The 21,464-nt window shown below is 54.9% G+C and overlaps 1 long non-coding RNA gene across 2 annotated transcripts; it reads left to right on the top strand.

Annotated features, from left to right (window-relative positions):
- The first annotated feature begins 2,248 nt into the window (after window positions 1-2,248).
- On the top strand, window positions 2,249-15,847 carry LOC137842237 (uncharacterized). Of its 2 annotated transcripts, none has more exons than XR_011088975.1 (3): window positions 2,249-2,566; window positions 10,225-10,479; window positions 11,581-15,847. It is a non-coding gene; the product is annotated as an uncharacterized lncRNA (long non-coding RNA). The 2 variants fall into 2 exon arrangements; XR_011088976.1 differs by lacking the exon at window positions 2,249-2,566 and adding an exon at window positions 2,583-3,720.
- Window positions 15,848-21,464: the final 5,617 nt, after the last annotated feature.

The raw sequence follows: 21,464 nt of genomic DNA, 5'->3' as shown, positions 1-21,464 counted from the left end.
CCCAGTCCCAGCACCATTCTTCCTGATCCCTGGAAAGGGGGGACGGGTCTGGGGGGTGCAGCCTCAGGGCAGGCACCCCAGGAAGGGATGCAGAGGCTGGAATCTCTTGGAAAGGGCACATTAGTGGAGCAAGACAGAGCATCAGGATGGGATGTGCTGGGTTTTGGGGTGAATCTGTGCTAGTGTGATGGTCTCAGTGAGGTCTGCAGGGCATCAGGACTGGGTAAGCCCTAGTGTGCCTTGTGACATCTCCGACGTCCTGTTCGGTGGCTCCAGAACTGCCGGCTGCTTGTTGTAGAGGATTTGGGGTGGGGTGGGTGCTGCTGGAGCAGAACAGCTGATGTCCCCAGTGTTACCTCGCTCAGGCACTGCAGGAACCCTGGACTGAGGTGGTGCTGCCTGGTGATGTGAGGGGCAGGTGTCTGGCAGCAGGAGCTCTGACAGAGATGGTGCCTGCGCCCACTGGGTGGGGATGCATGGGGGTGTGGAGAGGATGCCGAGGGAGGGTGCAGCCAGTGTGCGCTGCGTGCTGTCAGTACGAGCATCCTGGCACTGCAGTCCCACACCATGCTCTTTCATGCCCACCAACACTTGGGTTGGGGGCAATTACATCCCTTCCTAATGCTCTGGTTATCTCTCTCCCTCCTCTCCCCTGGTCCCCTTGCTCCCGCTGCACCTGGGTCTCATGGTTTTTAGGTTGGGAGCAGCTGGTCCCAGTCCCAGGCTCGTGCATGCATGACCAGCAGTGCAGGTGGATGACCATGCTCTCCATGTGGGGATCCATTCCCAAAACTACTGGGTTCCTCTCCTGGGGCTGTGTCCATGGCAGGTGCTCCTGTGGCTCGGGGTGACCCTTCCCATCAGGTTCCAGCTCAGCCACTCCATAAAACTCCCTTCCTCCACGGCACAGACCGCAGGGAGGCAGCCTGGGCTGAGGGCTGGGAGCGTCCAGCTGTGGCTGCGATCTCCGCGGAGGAGCCGTGTGTGGGGATGCCAGCATTTCCAAGCACAAGACAATTGTGCTTTATTTCCCCGCTGCATAGGAAAAATAATAAACATTCCTGGGGTTTGTTTTCAGGCTGCTTTGTGGAATAAATCTCAGACTGTTGTTGTCTCCCTGGGCTCTCTGGTCCCACAGAACTGTGTGTTCTCACTCCATGAGTCACTGCTGACAGCGCCTCCGAAACGCGGCGTGATGGCCCCGTGGTGCTCTGGCTGGATGCGCCGCAGATGCTGGAGACGATCTGCTCTGCACCCACGGGGATCAGCGAGCCCCCCCAGACCCCTTCACCTGCTACCAGAAGCAGCCTGGACAGACCTTTCCACCTGGTCCTCTGCACCTGGGCGCTGCCTTCCATGTCCTGGGCCTGACAGCACAATGTGCTGCAGAGCTGTGAGGCAAGGGGTCTGCCCTGGGGCCCAGGGTCTGCCCTGGAAGAGGCTGGGGTTGTGTGGGAGCCAACAACTTTTCCCATCCCCTTTCCCTGGTGTGAAGGAGATGCCCCGTGAGTGCCTGAGGGAAGCTATGGCTCTGCCTGAGGCCTGTGGGAACGTCCTTCAGCAGAGTCCATTTCGATGTGGTGGGACCTGGCCCTCTCCTACATGGCACAGAGTGCTTGGCCTGGTGTAGGGCCTCATGCTGGAGGTGTTGCCCCGTGGGAGGGGAGGTCACTGTACCCATGCCCTGGTCAGTCCCCACAGAGGCAGCTGGATGCCATGGGAGGTGCATTGAGATAGGATGATCCATCCAACATGCTGGAGCCAGGTTCGCACCGCCGCTACTGGAGCAGCTGAATGTGCGATTGGATGACATGGGGGTGGAAAATGTGGGGCAGTACTGGAAGGGCTTTCTGCAGCAGTGGTCCTTGGTGTGGCCAACAACAAGCACCACCTGCATCATCCCCAGCACCTAGCAGAGCACCACCAAGGCCCAAGAGCATGTGGAGGCCTCATAAACTTGTCTTCCAAACCCTGCCAGACTTCCTCCTGCAAGTAAGGGGCTTTCATCCCTCCCACCTGGGAGATAAAGGAGGCCTTGGGAGGTTGGCGTGGACCATATGTGTGAGTGAGGGGAGCCTGGTGGGCACAGCACCCCACGTCAGCTGCTGCTGGGTGGCTCCCCTGTGGGTGACCTGCAATGGGGGGACGAGCCCCTTGGCTCAGAGCTGGGAGCCAGTGCATGTCCCATAGGATGAGACAGGGAAAGGCAGTCTCCAGGAGGCCGGTGTGTGCATGTGGTTGGAAGGCTGACCTCAGCTGCAGGATTGCTACAAACATATCCCCAAAATAGCTGGTTTTAGAAACACGAAGTGTCCTCATGCTATTACCCAACCCACAATACAAATATAGTGGCAGCAGTCAGTCTAGTGAAACCACGGCCAGGAACAGTGTGAGTTACGGCAAACAAACCGGCGCTGGGGGATGAAAGCTGATGGGAGGGACTTGCTCCCCAGGGCTGCTGATTACATGGCAAAGGACCCATCTGGCTTTGGAGGAATCTGGGGGGTTTACAGAGCAGTCCATGGCAAATAATGGCCAAAAAAACAAACAAACCCAAAAAACAAAGGTAAAGTATTTTATTGCCTCATGGAGGGGGGTGGGGGTGGGAATGGGATGAGCAACGAATGAAGTGCTATTGCCTGGAGGGCTTGTTCAGGCACTGGAACAGCTGATAAAAATATCCATCATCACCGTGACCCCAGGCACGGGGCAGCTGTGGGGAGGCACACCGCTCACCGAACGGGGGGACGAGAGGAACAGGCACGGCCACGGCCCAGCCATGGCTCTGGCACCTGGAGGCAGCAGAGCTGCTTTGTTAGAGGCAGGCGCGTGTGGGAGAAATGCGGTTCCAGCCTGCAGGAAAGGCTTGCAGGGGGAAAGAGTTCTTCGCCTGGAGACGCCTGGTAGACACTCGGCGAATATCTTCTGCAGCCAATAATGTGACTTTTTGAGAGTCTCTGAAAACTGCAGATAAGAGCTGGTCATGGCGGAAAGCTCTGGACACTGTCAGGGTGATGAGTGAGCAGACTCTGCTCCGCTAATGACGAGTTAATTGCTGCTCTCAGGCGCGGGGATCTGTAGGCACCGGAGAGCAGCGTGGCTGTGCTCACATTGGACATCAATGAACAACGTGTTTATTTGGATATCTGAAAGGTCAATTTTCTAAAATGTGAAACAATCGCTGGCATGACTGACTGGGACTGTAAATTTAGAGTGGGAGGCGTTAGCAAAAGCTGGGACTCATTCAAGGACATCCCAGCAGTGCCCCAAAGCCATGATTTCATAGACCAAAATAATTCTCCCAGGGAAAAAGCTGTCAGTGGTGGTTTGGATGTGTAACAGGGGTGGTGGTGGCCGGGGGGAGGACAGCGGTGCCCTGAGGTGTGCTGCAGGTGGGAACCAGGCATGAGCCTGGCCAGAGGCTGTCATGGAGGGAAGGCAGCTGAGTGAAGGCCCATGTCCCTGCCCAGAGAGGGTAACGTGCTTTCTTCTCTTCCTCATCCTCTCTGTTTTGCTTCTACCATGCTTTGTGGAGCGGTGACTCATGCTGAGCAGCCCCAGTCAGCCAGTGGGAGAGCTGGCAGCATGGAGCAGTGGCCGTCAGAGGAGAAAAGAGACCTTTCTGGTCTGTGGGACAATGCCAGCTGGTGAGGACCTTGGAAAGGTGAAGACCTCCAGGCCGGGCTGCTCCATCCTGCTGGGGAGGTGTGATCAGACGAGGTGAGCCATGGCTCAAGCTCTCTCCTGCCTTGGGAAGAGCTCTGTCAGCTTGTGAGCAGACACGGGGTGGGGGTCACTTCCTCCAGCTGTTACTGAGCACCAAAATTGCGCTATTCAGTTTCTCAAGACCCCTAAAAACTGGTCATGGTCCTACTACTGCCCGGGAATTGTAGGAGCGGTGAGGAAATTTCCAGGGTTAGTGCTTCAAGCAGAGCCCATGGGGTGCTCCCCCCTGTCCTGCTCGTGTAGAGCAGGCAGGACGCATCTCCTCCTGCACGGAGCAGGCTTCCTGCAGAGCTGGGCATTGCTGCACCGGACAAATTGGGTGTGCCCAAAAAGGGGTCTTACTCATGGGATGGAGAAGCTGGCACTGTCCTGAAAGGTGGGGAGAAGGGAGGCCTGCAGCGACCTAAAGAACTGCTGGTTAAACTGTGCAGGTAACAGAAGGGGAAAACCAAACAAATCAATGAGCTTTCACTGCCTAATGGCAGTGAGAAGTCTAGAAATGTATGTTAAAGATGACCAAACCAAGCCAACCCCCAATCTCAGCCCTATGCAAAACACATGGAGTCAAACGGTAAGAAGCAAAACCAGAAGAATGCAACAGATGAGTCCAGTCTGTGCTTGGGTTGAAGCATAAAGAAGCGTTCACCCCTGAGGGGGCTAAAATATTTACATCTGTGATGGAGAAGGCTGTGCAACCTCAGACCAACAGGCCCGGTTAACTTATACCCTTGAGCCAAGAATGAGCTGCTGGAAGAATCCCTGAAATGCTGACACTGACATTGAACAACTCTTGGAAAGACATGACAATATTGAGCCCTTGGAGACCTGCCAGGAGCTGGAGTTTGAAGGCTGAGGAGGGGGGACTGCAACCAGACTTGATGTCCACTTATTGTGGTCCCCTGGTCCAAGGGGCTGGGAAATGAGCTGCGCTGGGCTCAGCTTGTGCCACTTGCTAAGAGAAGCCTGGGAGGTGACGTGACCACTTTTATAGGTACTTGAACATAAAAATGTTTCCTGGTGGGGGAGGCTTTCAGGAGCATTGACAAATGTATGTTACAGTCAACTGGCTGGAAGCCTCATTTAGACAAACTCAGCCTTGAAACAAGCTGCAGTTTCCCACTCCTCAAGGGCCACTGGACACTGGAGGAGCTTTTTGGATGGGGGGAGGATTCGCTGCTGCCTGGAGCTTTGGCGCAGCAGCACAAAGCCTTTCTGCAGGCCAGGCTTTGGGTCAGCTTGTAGGAGAAATCACGGTGTGCATCCCATTCCTTCGCAGCCTTTGTGAGGAACCAGCTGGTGTGCTCATGGTATGCACAGATTCTTGTTGGAAGGGGGTTTCTGATCCACCTTGGGGCTGCAGGCAGTGAAGCTAGCACCAGGGTGGCAGTGCTGTGAATGATCTGCAGGATCTGGGACCATGTTGCATCTCCTGGGGCTGGGAGGACACAAATCCATGTCCCAAATCCTTGAGAGGATGGAACACCAGTCGTCACCTCTCTGCTGTTATGGCTCTCATGGATGGGGGTGCAGGCACATGAGCAAACGAGTGCCAGCTCTGGTACCCGGACTGGGGAGCAGGGTAAGGACAGGATTGCTTTGGCTTGGTGCAAGGCCAGGAGCTGCAGAGGAGAGGAGGAAGCTTCATTCTCTGAGCAGGGCATGGTGTCTGCTCACAAGCCACAGCTCCATCACATTTCTGAGTGCATCTCCAGGAGGTCCAGAAGGATCAGCAGTTCCCAGAGCAGGAGCAAGTGCCTGCACGTGTCCCCTTCCTTCCCAGCAGTGATGGGCTGCCAAGAGGGGACAGTGCAGCTTCACTGGGGTAAAGGGCTTTTCCCTGGGGCAGGGGGCATCCAGCCCTGCAGAAGGGTAGAGTGCTCACAAGAGAGGGTCCAGGTCCAGCAGCAAAGAGCAGCAGCCACTTGCAGAGGAAATCATCTGCAGAGCACTGGAGATGATACAGGAGATGGACAAGACAGTGAAGAGGAATGGAAGATGCTATGGGATATAGAGATATGAGCCACCAAACATGATAATGACAAGTGGCAGACAAGGCTGGGGACAGAGTACGTGAGATTTAATGTAGCCAAACAGACCCCTCATGCCCTGCCCCATGGCCCTGAGGACAGCCTTTGGTTACCAGTGTGCAGCCACCTGGCTGTGGAAAGGAATGGGCCTCTCCCTCTCTCCTGCCTTCTAGCCCATCTGAGCCCCAATGCCTGTGGCACCAGGAGACTTTTTAGCATGGCAGGAACAGGAGCAGAAGAGATGTGCTTGCAGGATGCTGGGTCTGAGCATCGCCATGACTTTGGCCAGCCTCTAGGCGCCCCTTCCTCCAGGAGCTCTGGGGACGGGGAGGGCTCTGGCCAGTCTCTAAAGGGGCTGTTTCAGTGCCAGAATAATACTGGGCACTTTGCCTGATGCCATTTGCACAGCTCTTGCTTTGGCCAGTGCCCAGAGCTGCCCTGTGCTTTATTTCTTTGGCATAGGTTCAATGGGAGGTGGGTAGGGGGGGGACAAAAATAGATGCTGTGAGAAGAAGCTGAGAAGAAAGCACACCATGGGAAGGAGGGGATATGGTCACAGCAGTGCACCTGAGCCCTGTAGGGCACTGTTATGGGAAGCTCACAGCTTTGGGGAGGGGGCTGTAAGGAGCAGCTCCAGGCTTGGTCCTGAAGGCCAGGAAGTTGCCGGCCTGGCTCCCTGATGCTGTGCATACCTTGCAAGCTGGCGGTGGAGTGGAGCTTGGCAGCTGTGGCTGCGATGGGTGGCCCTGTGGAGGTGCCCCATCCATGCCATGGAGATGTATGGGGGATGGTCTCCTTTCACCCAGCATCACCCAGGATTTCTCAGTGGGATCAGGAAAGGGGTCCTGGGATGCTGGGGTGGTGGCAGCATCCCTGCTGGCTTGCTTTTGGAGACAGAGCCTCTTGCAGTGCCCACGTCCTGGGTGCTGCCCTGGGGTGGGATGAGGGGTGATGGGTTGGGAAACACCTCCAGCTCCCCGGGGCTGGGCACCCTGCTCTGAGCCCTGTCCCTGTCCACCCCAGGGAGCCGGCTCCATCACTCCCACCCAGCCCTGCCAGCCCTGGCAAGAGGTGTCCACTGCCCACTTCTATCTCACCGTCTGGGAATGTCTCCTGAGACTTTGCCTGCGTTTTGCTGTCCTTATTTGCACCTCTTGAGGCTCATTCATACCCTTGTCTGTTCTCCTTGGTGCATCTCCTTCCATCTGCCAAGCCTGGACCAGCCCGCAAGGTCCCTCCTGCTCCTGGATGCTGTTTGGTGGCTCTAGGGTCAGTGTCTAGCACCAGCAAAAAGGATCACCACTTCTCCCTGACGACCTCCCCACTCCAGAGCCAGAGTCTGAGCCCATGTTGAGATTTGAGAACATACATAGCCTCCTCTCCTAGCTTGTTCTTCTCTGCCCAGCTGCAAGCTGGCCCCCCACACTACTAGCTCGTGACTGGCTCGGCTCAGCCCCTGCTTTTGAAGCTGCTTTTTGCATTTGTCTGTTTCTGAGCTAAGGCAGGAGCCAGCTGGGTACCTGCGCTTCCGTGCAGGGTGCAGCCTGCATGTGTTTGCCTGCTCCCCATCCCCACGCACAGCTCTGGGGGAATGCAACACATCTGGATCCTTGCGCCCTGCCCCCGGCTGATGTGCCACATCTGGATTCCTTGCATACAAGCCCTGTCTAACAGGCTGTGTCTGGCTTCCCAGCATGTGATTCCTAGATAACAAGTCACTCCTGGATTTCCTACATGTGATTCTTGGATAACATGGCATATCTGGATTCCTTACATTCAATTCCTGGACAATATGGCACATATGCTCTCTGGCTACGGCTGGAGCTGGAACAGGACTTTCTCTTTACAGTTTAAAGGAATTTTTTTTTTCTTTTTTTTTTTTTTTTCTGGAGGAGATGAAGCTTTGACCTGAATTGCTGGCTGCCTCACAAAATCTCCCTTCTACCTCGGCTTTGGCTGCTCTTGGCTGGGAGCCTGGCTTGAAAACAAAGATCCTATCTCCCCCCACCCCGTGGGCTTTGGGATTGCTGGCGGTGGACACGCCGCCCCTCGCCAATCACTGCTTACAATAATATTTTTCTCTAGGATTGAGCTTGGAATAACTTTGTTTTGACATAATCTGAACTAATGTCTCCCCGGCAATGACAGTAAACACTCGACAATAAGTCACAGCGCAGCCCTGAAGCTCTGCAGAAGGGGCTCCAGCTTTTGGACACACAGGAACTGGTACAGGTCACCACTACAGGGATGGTGCTGGCGAGGGCAGGGTGCACCACAGCCTGAGACGTTGGGTTTGAGCCCTTTCCCCTCAGAGAGACTCCACAGAGGGTGAAGGAGAATGCAGCATGGGGCCATTGCTAATCAGTTCCTCAGGCATGAGGAGTTATTGTGTCTGCGGCAGTGGCAGCTCCAATTTAAACACTGTCACTGCACTATTAATGGTCCTGGCACTCACTGACTCAAGAGCTCGGCCTGGGATCTGGGAGCACCGATGGCTGTGCAGCCCCAGAAGAGCTTCAATCTGCATGTCATGTTGCCCATGCCTGGCTGTCTGTCCCCATAAGCTGCTGTGCTCAGGGTGCCCTGTGCTGACACTGGCTGATGGTGCCACATCAGGCCACATCTTCTCCCCATCCCATGTTTCCCAGGGATGAGGGTCCTCGAGGAGCCCTGCAGAGAGGCCGTGCTGTGCCCAGGTGGTGTCACCTTCACAGGGACAAGTAGTGCCCACCAAAACAGCTGCAATGAGGCTCAGCTGCCGCAAGGCTTTGGCCGATGTGTCGGGGGATGGCTGTGGTGGGAGAAAAGGAGGGGCAGGGATAAGGACAGGAGTACCCAAGGGCCCCTGTGGAGAGGACATGTGGTGGGCACAGGTTCCCTGCCAGGGGCCTCCTCCTTTCCCCCTTGGACAGCCCTTGGGGCCAAGCTCTGCCCCGAGACCCGATCAGAGCAGGACCCGTTGTCCAGCCGTGCTTCAAGCAGTGTCTGGACCTGGACCTGGTTTGTTTTATAAGCCAGCAGAATCTGTCCAAAGGTTAAAGCCACTAAAGGCTCTGTCTTCCTCCCTTCTCTGCAGAGCTCTGCTTCCCATCTGCCTGCACCCCCTTGTCCAGCTGCATGCCAAGGCAGCTCAGGGCAAAAGCCAGTGCTGGTGGCAGCCCACTTCCCACTGGCTCAGCTCCCTGCTCAGCCCTGTGCAGCATTAAGGCTCTCCTCTGCCTGAGACGGTTCCCAGCGTGCTGCTGGTGCTGCACCACCACATCCTTCATGCAGCAGGGCTCTGAGTGCCACCCGTGAGCCAGCTGTGCCCATCACAGCTTCCCTCTGTGCTGGCCGTGGCAGCGCAGGTACCTTTCTGTGCCCGTGGTCAGCGCCTGGCTGCAGCAATGCTGCTTGGTCCACGGGTGTAACCCTCCCTCATTGCCCATCTTTTGGTGAACCAGATGTCTCCTGCCATGAGCCTGACCCTTGCAACAGCGGCCAGCATCTCTGAGCCCCAAAGCAGGGCCGTAACTTTGCATCCCAGAGCAAAGCATCCCCACCTGAAGACAGCATCTGGGCTCTGTGAGAGGAGGCAGAGCTGCAGCTGGGAGCGCAGGCAGGGCTCCAGGCTGCAGAGGGTGGTTTTCCTAGAAATCTACAGCCCCATCCCTGCTCCTTGTTGGGGGCTACAGGGGGTTGCACAACACAGGAGCTGGAGAGTCCTCACTGCCTGGAAACTCTGCACTGCAGCATGGGGTTGGTAGACCTGTCCTGAGCACCTCCAGAGGGGTGGGAACTGCTGTCACCATCCTCCTCCAATGGGCCCCTCGGGTATAGCTAGAACTGCAGTTCCCCTGGTTATTCTGGAAGACCATGGGCGGCCTTCTTTTATTTATTTATTTTTAATGGATGAAAAAATGTGTTTGCTATTGTGACAGGAGAAAGGAGCTGTTGAACAATAGCTTAGGGGACTTCTGAATGTCAATGGAGCAAGCTGTGGAAGACTGGAACATGGATGGATGTCACTGATGGCTGATGCCATGGACAGTAAGAAAGGTCTGCTGAGGTGCCTGTTTCATACTCCTTGGTAAAGGAGAGAAGAGTTTCTGGGGAGGGTACAAAAGCAACAGGATGTGATACGAGGCACATTTCTTAGCTGTAGAGCCATCAACCACCCTGCATGGCCAGGGCAGAGGTCAGGGAGGTAGGGAGCAATGTCCCTGCATTGCAGAAAGGAGCTCTGAGAGGATGGAATCACACCAACGTCATGTTGGGATGCATGCTTTGCAGCAGAGAGGCAGAGGGTACAGGCAGGTGGTGACAGTCTCTGGCCATGGTGCAGGTGCTGAGGTAGCCCTCTTTGAGAGGATGGTGGGCTCCCAAAAAGCCCAGGACCTGTCTGGGTGGCCTTATTCATCCCTTTCTCCTTTTTTTCCCTCTTTGTCATGTTACAAGAATCCTTTCATCCGCATGTTTGTTTTTCTTTCAGTCTCTTTGCAGATGCTCGGTAATTCTTTGAACATATCAGACGGGTTTGTGTATCCCTGTGTCCGAGTTGCTCTGTGGATTCTCCCCAGAAGAAAACAGGCACCTCTGGAGCATGTTGCACACTGGCCTGAGGTCATGTCTAAAGGCAGCCTGGCAGACGCACGCTGGAACACGGCCTCTGAGCAGAGGGCAGGCGGCGAGCTTGAGGGGAGAGCGACGCTGCATCTGGGAGCACTTTTCGAGGTGTGGAGAGATGGTGAGCACTGGTGGGAATAAACATTGCGATGCAGAAGGGATAGGAAGGCTTGTGAGTGTAAGTGCCTGGGGCATGGTGGAACCACAGACAAGTCTGGCAGCTGCTTTGTGAAAGAGAATGTGCAGATGTCCTGTCCCTGAATGCTCTGGGAGCTCTGGGTGGTGGCTCTGGTGCATGTTTTCCCTCCGGAGCTGGCCTGGTCCAGGAACGTCAAGACCACCTCAGCCCATGAGTCCTGAGGGCCTCGCTCAGTGCCTTGGCCATACCGGATGCTGCCCTGCCTGAATGAAGGGGGGCCCAAAGCTAGAGTGTGATCCCTTGGAGAGCCACAGACACATGAGCTCTTCAAACATCCTTCCTGTGCCCCAAACCCAGCCACGCTACATGGTGTGGGGCTGGGCTGTGCGCTGGGCTCCCCTTCTTCATTCACTGTGGCTCCTCAAGCACCGTGCAGGCCATGTGGCACCTGAGCAGCTCAGAGGAGAGCAACCCAAAGCTGGGGGGCTCAGAACAAGACCCTTGATGTCCAAGACAAGACCTGGAGAGCAATGCTGCTGAAAAAATGCCACGCGATGCAGGCAGAGCTGTGGCCCGCGGGCTCCTGCTGCCCGTGGGTGCGAAGCCAGGGGCAGGGATGTGGGCAGGGCTGGGCGCTGGGCAAGGCAGGCCACTTGCAGGGGCACTGGGCAGTGCTGGGGATGGTGCTGTGAACCAGCCGGCCCTGCTCTGGCACCATTCAATCCCACTCTGCCTGAGCCAGCCCCTTGCCATGCAGGTGGTTCTGCTTCCAAAATGCTGTCTGCTTCCCCAGCAAGCTGAAGGGCAGTGGGGCACCTGCAGTGGGGCACCATCACCAGAGCCATCAGCTGGGCAGCTATGCAGGGACCTGGAGGGCAGGGGTGGCTGCAATGGCAGGGCAGGAGGGACCCACAGAAAGAGTGGGGGACCCATGGGCAGGCCGTGGGGCACACTGCCAGATGTGGCACCTTGGGACGTGAGAGCTGCAGTGAGGAAGCAGAGGCAGCCTCGGTGCAATCCTTGCAAATGCTGTGGTAAAACTTTTTTTCAGATAAATATTTACTCTGAATACATCTATTGTAGGAGTCTTCCATGCTCTTGGGGACAACATATAGAAACCCTCCTCCCTGTCATGCTGAGCTGTTGTCATTGCCCTACATGGGTGACCCTGAGGAGGATGAGGACAGAGCTACTGGTCCTGTCACTCCCCACCAGTCCCGAGGAGGACAAGCTGGTTGGGGCTGACCGGAGGCAGCCGGGAGCAGCTCTGCAGCCACCTCCTTCAGATGACAGCACGGGCAGAGCAGAACTCACCGCAGAGACCAGGGTCTCCCCAAGCACCTGAGCATCTCCTGAAGGTGGTGATTGCTCCCAAAGGGACGGGTGAGCAGCACCCAGCAGCCCGCCTCTGTCCAAGTGCAAAGGAGGCCTGAGGACACGGATGGGGAGGGGGAGCGGAGCGAGGCAGCACAGAGGAACAATTGAAAAGAGGAAAAAGGAAATCCTCCTGGAGCTGTGAAAGTGTTTTCCCAGACTGTCTGGCCCGCTACGATGACCTCATTCTCCGAGGTGATGTTAATTGGGCTGAAAGACTGGAGAACAGGCTGTCCAGCCCTGCGAGCCCCACCGCCGCCGTCACCTGCACAGCCCCAGCACGGCACCCACGCCTCCTGCCCAGCAGCATCCATCGGCCGCCGCAGCCCTCGTTAAACCCGACCCAGGCTGCCCCTGCCGAAATGCAGAGTCCCGTGCTTTTGCCAGTGCCTTTAACGAGGGTTAACAAGCCAAAGATTTCCATTAGTTCATCTCAGCTGTTTATCCTGGAAAATTCCCTTTGCAAAATCAGTGTGATGCACACAGATCTAGAGGGAGGGGAGGGCATCCGAGTGCTGTGCATGCCAGGTTCAGAGGTCTCCGCTCATCTCCAGGCACTGATATCCTCATGACAGCAAGGTCCAGGAGACCAAGCACTGGGAAGCATCGTCTTGTGGATGTGAGACCACAGGAGGGTTCATTACCAGAGATAAGGAGCTTGTGGGGTGGACATCCTGTTCCCTGCAAGGGCGCCAAGGGGGTGTCTCCTGGTGGGTCAATATTTTAACTGAGATAATGGAGGTCTGAGTAATGGGTCCCCTCCCAGATCCTCTTTTGCTACAGATGTGTGGGCACCAAGAGAAGTTTTTTTCACATTCTTACCCAGAGGCATTTTCTGATTTCTTATGTGGAGGGGGAGAAACCAGCAGAGTTTATCTCCTCCCACATGTTTATCTGACATTTAAACATCTTCAAAACACAGCTCCTAAGGCCACTAGCTGCCTGTCAAATTTGCCTGAATTTGTTCCACTAATTATGAAGGCATGAGGAGCACACACTTGCACATGATTGCAGAAGGCATGCTTCCTTGCAAAAACCAAAACAAAAAGTAAGCACTTGGGAGTACTTTTATGTAGTAGAGAAATTAAAATAGTGAGAATGAAAGGCTGGACATTAAAGCTAGATCTCCTCAAATGTGGACCGGCCCATATCTCAACACTGACTGTGCTGGAAAAAATTACAGAGGGCAAAGATAGAATTCTCCTTGATAGCTTGGCAGGCAGACTGGCTGCCTTTCCAGCAGAAGATCTTAAGCCAAAAGATAGTTCCTGGTCTTGATGGTAGCAGGGCAATGGTGTCAGGCCTCAAGTTGTTTGAGCTGCATGATATCAAATCTTATGGCCATAAATTTGGTGCAATCAAAAGACTGTGAGCAAAATAACAGTGCTGTGCCATTGGCTCCTGCTCAACAATGCTCATCAGCAGCCTGGTTGTCTCCAGGCAGTCAAGCAACCACATCAAGAGGCTGTTGCACATCTTCTAGTGGTTATTGTGCGTCTTCTGTTCTCTCATTGCATCCCCCAGCAAAATGTGGGTGTTTTGAAGGTAGGAAAATGTTGTCATGGAATTTATATTCCTATTAGAGAAGGCAGGATCAGAGCCAGGCCACTGGCACATGGGGTGGAAGTGGAGGAGAGCAGCAAGTCCCTAGACCTGGAGGGTTGAGAGGCTGTGTCACCAGAAAGATGAGCTGCTTCCTGATTGCCGAGCTCCAGCACCACAAACACAGCCACAATATTTGCTAATGCAGTCTTCACCTCCCTGCTTGAGTCACTCAGGCCAGGTCAGCAGGCAGGGACCAAGCTTTGACTGTGATTTCCTCTAAAAACCTGTGGTCACCCCTCTTGGGAGCTGTGGGGAGCCTGCTATGTATGGGTCATGGTCTCATGTGGGCTGGAGGCTCCTGGATGGGAGAGGAAACTAAACCCACAAAGCAAACTCACAGCTGGGAGTGTGATGCAGCAGGGAAAGGAGCCTGCCCATGGCTTCTACCCCCTGTGCCTTCCCCTGGTCACCCTGAAACAGGGGTGAGCAGCAGTCAGGAGCTCCTCCACAGCCGTGAGCTCCTCCATGTCCTTCAGTTTCCTCCTCTCTTACTTCCTTCCTATCCACTCAGCTGGCACCAGCCTTGTACTTTCTTTGGGATTCCCTGAACATTCCCTAAACACAAAGACTTCATTACTGTGCTTTTCTGTCCTTCAGTTCTTGCTGTTTAAGTGCAAATGTGCTGCAACCACCTGCCCTCGGGTCATGATGACATTTCTTGGTCATCCCATCCAACCAACTCAGATATGTTGGCATTCATACTCCTACATCAACACCATGAGACCACAAGTAGAAACTGTCTGAAGCATTTTATTTTTTTTTCACTTGAGTTTGGCTTTCAAGAGTTAAAGGAGTTTCTTTTTACCATCAGTGTGGCTGATAAGCACACTCAACTGCCAAATGCCATTTATTTGTAGCTTACTTTAAAGATAAGAGAGGGTTCCCCATGGTATTAGAGGCTCCATTCTGCTTCCACTGTGCCCCTTCAGAATGGCTGCAGTACCATATTTGTCTAGTTTGAACTGCAAAAGGTCGTAATAATCTCCAACACTGGCATGTTGCTATGAGATCTTAAATACCGGTAATGAGCAGGGACTGTCAGAGGCGTTTTTCATGGTGGAACCTCATCAGCTTTTGCTCCAGGACAAATAATAACAAGCAAAGCCAAGAAGTCCTCTTGGGAGACAGTCTGCCAGACATGAGCCATGTCTAGATTGCGGCTTTGGGTAAGAGACCTGTCTTGCTTGAAGCAAGCTACAGTACCACTGATGTGCCTGCAGTGCCTGCCATGTCCGTAGGAACGGGGCTGGAGGAGACACATGCAGCATCCACACGTTGTACTTGGGTGACCAGAAGTCGATCTGTGGATGGTGTGTGGGGTGTCTCATTCACTTGTCTCCAGTTTTGCTCCCTGTGAGATATCTGTGCCTGCCTATGTGGTTCTAGCTCCTGTCAGAGCAGTTGTAACTGCTCAGCAGCTGGGGACACCTGGTGAGGCAGACCTCGACCTGTACACTTTCATTCCTCATAGTTAGCTCTCACCTTCTGTGTACCCCTTGGCAGCTCCCCCTCGTAGATCTGTTCTTTAAAGGGAAATTTTGCTTGCCTTGGGTGTAACGAAGAGAAGATTTTAAGCCAAACAACAGATGACATCTGGTCCTTGTGCTCCCCAGCACTGTGGACAACATTTTAATGTGGACAACACTGTTGTTGTATCCAAATTATTCTCTGGAATTGGTAGTCCCTTCCAGATTTGGAAAATTTGAATCTGTTTCTGTCAGCTAACTTTCAAGATATCTTTGGTTGGTAGAGAAGAGTGTTTTGTCCATAGGACTTGATTCTGAGGCAATAGTTTATTTTTCTGACATTAGTCTTAGTTCTGTCACGAACACTTCAACTTGTATGACTTCTACATCGTTCTTTATTTCCTACTAGTTTTGCTGTTATTCCCTTTGGAAATGGCTTTATGTTGAGTCTTCAAACACCTATTTTTTTCAGGATAGCACAGATTATTCTTATGGGATGACTTATGACTTTATCTCCATTTTTCAAACTACTTGAGAAGCAGCTGATGTTAATTGTTGAGTCTTAGTGATGTCATGGGATTGCATTTGGAACAGAGCTTTCATTATGCTCTGTCTCAAATTGCGGATTCTAATAGCAAAATTTTGCTGTCTTCTTTGCTGTCCAAATTTATTTGAAATGTCTCTTGCAGTACTGATGAGTCCATCTCTTCCTTAAGGATGTCACTGAAAGCATTGTTATTAGGCAGGAGAGTACTGACCTCTGCATCTGGTTTTGTGTTGTTTTGAGACATAACTTGAGATCCAGATTCTTTGCTAATAAAATCATCATCTAAGGCAGAATTTAGAGCTAGCATATTTTGTCCTAGTGCTTATGTTTTATTTTTCTCTATTTCTGAATAAACAAACCAAACCAGAATACGGTATTTCTTCTTTCTTTCTCTTTCTCTCTCTCTCTCTCTCTCTCTCTCTCTTTTTTTCTTTTAATTTATTTTTTTTTCAATCTATTTGAGCCAATAACTTTATATGGGTTCAGCCCACGCTGTTGCTCACCTCTCTTGCTTAATCTAGATCTGAATTAATTGAGAACAGCCTTGCTTTTCCTTTATGAGCTACTGATGCCTCATTATTGATGTTTTCTCCTCTGACACAGGGACACCACTCCCTCTCTCCCCTTCACTTGGAGGCTTGTGTGTGGGCAGCTGTGGGTGCTGCCCAGCTGGTGCTCAGAGGATGCTCTGGAGGAGGCCCAGCTGCTGAGGCAGGCAGCCCAGGCTCCACCATTGGAAGTCTGCCTGGGCTGGTAGGTTGGTAGAAATCAGCCCAACTGGCATGGAGAAGCCATGCGGATTGAGCCCCTTTGCTCTGAAGAGGACAGGCCAGCTTTGGAGGTGTGGCTGTGTGTCTTTTCCTGCTGCCATTGCTCTGCTCTGCCCTGCCTCATTTCCCACCATGGTCAGAGCTGAGTACTGGTGGTGGGGAGCAGGGTGAGGATGGACTGGGCGGGTGAAGCTGTCCTCTGGGCCAGCGCGTTGGGATGCCTGGTGGGGGGGCGCCTGTTGGGGAAACAATGGGCTCCTGTCTCTTCTGCTCCAGGGACAGAATGGGCTGGCCTGAGCTGGCTCAGCAGGAAGACCAGGATGGATTTAATCTCCATGTGAATGTAGCCAGTGCTTCTGCAGTGATTTTCATAGCACAGGTAGAACTGCCAGGAAAGGCCAGCATCCAACCTCAGGAGGGCACCCAGCTGTTACCTGCTCTGGAAAAGCCCTGACCCAGGGGTATTGGCCAGGAGGAGAGGCAGGTGGACCTAAGAGGGATGGTGGGCAGTGCTAGGGCTCTCCACTGGTGTGGCAGAGGAGTAAGGACTCATCCTGGAGAGGTAGACAGCAAGGCTTGGCCAAGCTGGAAGAGGTAGGGACCTACTTCTTGTCCTCTTGGCCCTGGGACCTCGTGGCTTGTAGGGACAGTGAGACCTCCAGTGCTGGGCCAGTTGCTGGGACTGGGGACATGCGTTTGGGAACAGAGAGGGACTGGGACATGTGTCTTCCTTTGCTGGTGGCCCATTTCACCTCCTCACGGAGGGGCGGACGTCTGCAAAGCCTGCCTGAGATCCTCCTGGCTCCTTGCTTGGGAGCACACAGGAATCCCAGGGAAAGGACAGGGCAGAGGAGGCCACTAGGGATGTCCAGTGCTAACACCAAGGCCCAGCAAGACAAGGGGAGGTGTGCTGCTCTGCCCGACCCTCCCCAGCCAGACCTCAAGCCTCCTCCATCCACCGCCTGCTCCCGTCCTCCCGCTCCAGGCAGCCGCCGGGGTCTGCCTGAGCGCCTCCAGATGTGCGGTCGGCCGGCGAGCCAGATGTGCAGCGCCGCCGGGGGCCCCCAGCAGCCGAGGGATGCTGTCAGCACCCCCGCCCTGCCAGCCCCCAGAGTGCTGCCGTCCCGTCCCCTCTGTGGGGGAATGGGCAGGGCTGCGCCCCCCACCAGGTGTCTGCCTGGCCCCTGACCCCCGTTCCCCCGCAGCAAGGCCTGTCTGGGCCACACCAGCGGCTGGGCAGGCACTGGGAGTGCCGCAGGCCTGGGGGAGCGGGGATGAGAGGCGTGTCATGAATGTGTTGGAAGGTGGGGGAAACTGAGCAAACATGCAGGCGGTGCCTGTGCAGAACATGGCTCCTCTGCTCTGGCACCTTCATGGCTCTCGATCGCAGGCTGCTCAGGGGACCTGAGCACTGGTGCTGCCCCAGCTACAGGGACCCCTTCCCTGCCTGGTGAGGAGGCCACAGTCCCTCCCTGATGGTGCCAGGCAGCTCTGTGCCCACCCCATGGTGCTGCGAGCTCCTGGAAGCTTTCTGGTGCCCCTCAGCACCCCATGGTGGCTGCAGATCCTGGGATCCCAGCTGTGAGCAGGGCTCTGCTTGGTCAGAGACAGACTGGTGCGAGCTTTTCCCGGGCCAGGAGAAGCTGCATGGGAGCCTCTCCTCCTTCTTGCCTGTGCCCCTTGGGGAAACGGGGTGATGCATGGTCCCACTGGGGACCTTCAGCCCATCCTCCTTCCTGAAGCTCTTCTCACCCCAGGAGGCCCTGCAGCCCAAAGCCTTCCTGCCCTGCCCCAGCCCTTCCCATTGCACTAGAGATCTTTATTAACCCTGCAGACACACCACAGGCAGAACCATGAGCTTGATTCTCAACAGGCTTTTGGTGGAGCTCATTTTGGGGAAGCAGGTCTGGGCAATGGGATTAGGAGCCATTATCTGCATGAGGGCACCCTGGGGGATTGCAGCCTTGGAGAGACATCTGCCTGGAAGAGGATGGGATGGGCAACAGAGCCCATGGAAGGCTGTGCAGGAAGCTCTCCCTGCCCAGGAGTTGCTGTAACTATCAATTGTTTTTCCTTGATAAGAAACTCTCCAACGGTGGCTGCCGGGATGGGACGGGACGGGATGCCCAAAGTGTGTCAAGCCCCATGGGCCAATCTCCAGCCCCCTAAGGTGCTCGTAGCAGCAAGCACAGGTTGGGCTGAGATGAGAGCTGGTGCTAAGGGACACATTCCTGATACTGAAGAGGGATATAGGGAATGAGCAGCTGGGAAGCCTGGAAAATACTCTATCAAGGCACTATGTGTTGCTTGCTGAGGGGTACAGCTACACAACATTTGAATCCCTGGCCTCTGCCAAATCAGTGCTGCAAAGCAGTACCAGGAGAGCTGCTGCTGCCCTTTGGGCTCTTGGTCACAGTCAAGGAAAATCCCACCATGAGAACCAGAGAGGAACTTTGCAGTGACATTTAGGATGTTATTTAAAGGAGAAAGTCATGAGTAAGTCTGATGAACTAGATGTTCATTTATAAAGATAAATACTGCATAGTATTCGTTTAAATATTTTTAAATATTTTGCCAGCTGCTGATCAAAAATCAAAGTAGCCTTGAAAAATGTACAAGACTTGTGAGAAACTGAGCTCGGAGCCCCAGAGGACACATTTCCATGCAGCGTGCTTCCAGACAGGCACAGTCCTGGGGAAGATGTGGTCTGTGCTGGCTGGCCTCCCTACGCCATACCCTGCCCTGGGCTTTCCACTGCACTAGAGGCTTGCACCTGGCAATGTCCTCTTGCCAGCTGCTGGGGCAGGGCACGGTGTACAGCCCCCGGTGCCATTCCTCCGGTTCACATCAAGGCAAGACTCAATGCAATGATCTACCTCAGTACCCAGACGTGCCCCCAAGGGTAGAGCCTGGTGCTCCAGCTCCTTGTTCCCAAAAGGCCATGCCAGTGGGACTGTCTGCCCGTGGGGCTGGCAGTGGGTCCCAGCAGGGCTCCAGCATGGTCTCCTGGTCCTCTGTGACCTCATGGATGGAAAGGACTGAGCCCACTCCGTGCTATCTCTGGTGCTGGGTGATGTCCACCATGTTCCATCTTACTGCTGACCACTAGCCCTGCTTCACAGGCTACAGCACCAGTAGGATATGGGGTCACCACAACAGGGTGCCCCTGCGCCCCACAACAGCAGCAGGACATGGTGGATCTCACAGGCAGCACTCCTGGCTGTGACCCCCTGTTAGGGACAAGGTGTTCCTCCGGAAGGTGCATGTCCTGAAACCTCCTGTCCTGGTGCCTTAGCGACCTTGGCACTTGGTTATCTGGGTCCCTTATCTTGGCGCCCCACCTAGCATGATGCTGACCATGGTCACCCTGGTGCCAAGGCCATGGGTGAGTCCTGGTGCCAAGGCCCAGTGCCAGCCCAAGCACCACTGCTCAGGGACAATTGGAGGAAGCTGTGTCCCTTGGCAAGCCCTGAGATTTCTTCTGGGAGTGACATGGCTGGGACCATGCTTGTTAACATGGGCATGGGTCACACACACCTCCCAGGGGCACCCAGACAAGCTCGCACTGAGAGAGCTGTGTCCATGCACACACGTGTGTGCAGAGAAGGAGGCACAGTGTTGTGTGCACGCAATCTGCGTGTGCTCACACACTGGCACACGGGTGCCCTCGTGCTGTGCAGCCAGGCTGTGTGCTCAGGGGAGGTGCCATGGTGAAGCACCTCAGCATCTTCTGCTGGCACTCAGCTCCTAAGAGCCCTCAAACCTGCCCAGGCTCATTGCCACCCCTCCACTGCCTCTGAAACCTGTGTGCCACAGGGTTCCTGGGTGCCACCCTGCCTTGCCCCACCTCTGCTCCCTGCAGAGCTCCCTGCTCGGTGCTGCATGTCTGTGGGGTGCCTGCGGTGCTTGGAGGAGGCCGGAGCAGTGCAGACGTGCACGACAAGCTCCTTATAAGGCTGGAGATACGCGGGCGGCCGCTGCTTTCCCAGGCAGCCAGGAGTTCCTAGAAGTTAGCTTCTGGTGCCAGAGACCAAGTCCTGGAGAGCTGCGTGGGCCAGCCTTCCTGGAAGGAGTCTCTGGCTGCGGCAGCGCCCGCCTTGTGCCAGCTCTTGCCCTGCCATGCACTGCCCTGGTGGGGGTGGCTGTGCTCCCTGCGTGTTCCCCTGGGCCATGGCTGCGCATGTGGAAAGCCCTGGCATGGCCAAGGCTGGCACCCAGCTCTCCATCCCAGCCCTGCCCCTGCAGACGCGTGGCCAAGAGCCATCGCCATTGCCATCACCATCCATGTCCCCAGCCCCAGCCCTAAGCCACTGCTGGCCCCATTCCCCAGCCAGGAAAACCCCAGGCTTGAGCTCAAGTGTGTCCGGTGGCTGATAACATCCACAGCTTGTAGCCGTGCAGCTCCTGCTCATGCCTTGCATCCTCCTGTTCTACCAGCAGCACCGTGGGTCCTTCCAGCTTCCTTGAATTGGGTAAAGGTGTCTCCTGCTGCTGGCATCTCCCCACGACTTGAGAGCTGTCCCATTTGCCTTGACACAACCATGTGCTCAGGACACCCAATGTGCATCCTCCATGTGTCCAGTGGCACCTCCAGTCCCACATGGACACCTGAAAGGTGCCTGTTCCCCATCTCGGGCATCCCTGACACTTACAGACTGCTTCCATCCCCTGACATAGCTCAGCTGCTCTGTGCAGACTGTGTCCCCTCCTCCAAGTGGCCAAGATGTCCCCACTGACAGCATCAGTTCAGCATGTGCCTGGACAGGAGATGGCCATGAGATGATGGGCAGACTCCAGGACCTCAGGGAAGTGTGCGGACACCTGTGCACAGCTCCACCACTGGTCTGTGCGTCCCAGAAGAGGGCATGTGGTGGACAAGCACCAGCACAGAGGTGGCAGGTCCCAACCCCAAGCATCCCAGCTCCTTGATCTGAGGATCCTGACTTCTGTGCCCCCAGAATCCTTTTGACCCTTTGATCCTCGTGACATGGCCACCCATTGTTGCTGGTTTAGGGTGACATCTGCAGAATGCCTTTCTCCTGGGGGCTTCCACCAAAGCCTTATGTGGCCCACATGATCAGCCCTCAGCACAAAACCTTCCTGCAGTGTCACATCACGCCCACTTTCCCTTACTCCAGTCCTCAATGCCATTCACCTGCTGCTGTCCTGAGACCTCCTGACCCTTGCGTCCCTCACTGTGCCTCT

Source organism: Anas acuta, chromosome 19, assembly GCF_963932015.1.
Source record: "Anas acuta chromosome 19, bAnaAcu1.1, whole genome shotgun sequence".
Lineage (NCBI taxonomy): Eukaryota > Metazoa > Chordata > Aves > Anseriformes > Anatidae > Anas > Anas acuta.
This window is presented reverse-complemented; position numbering and strand designations above follow the sequence as displayed.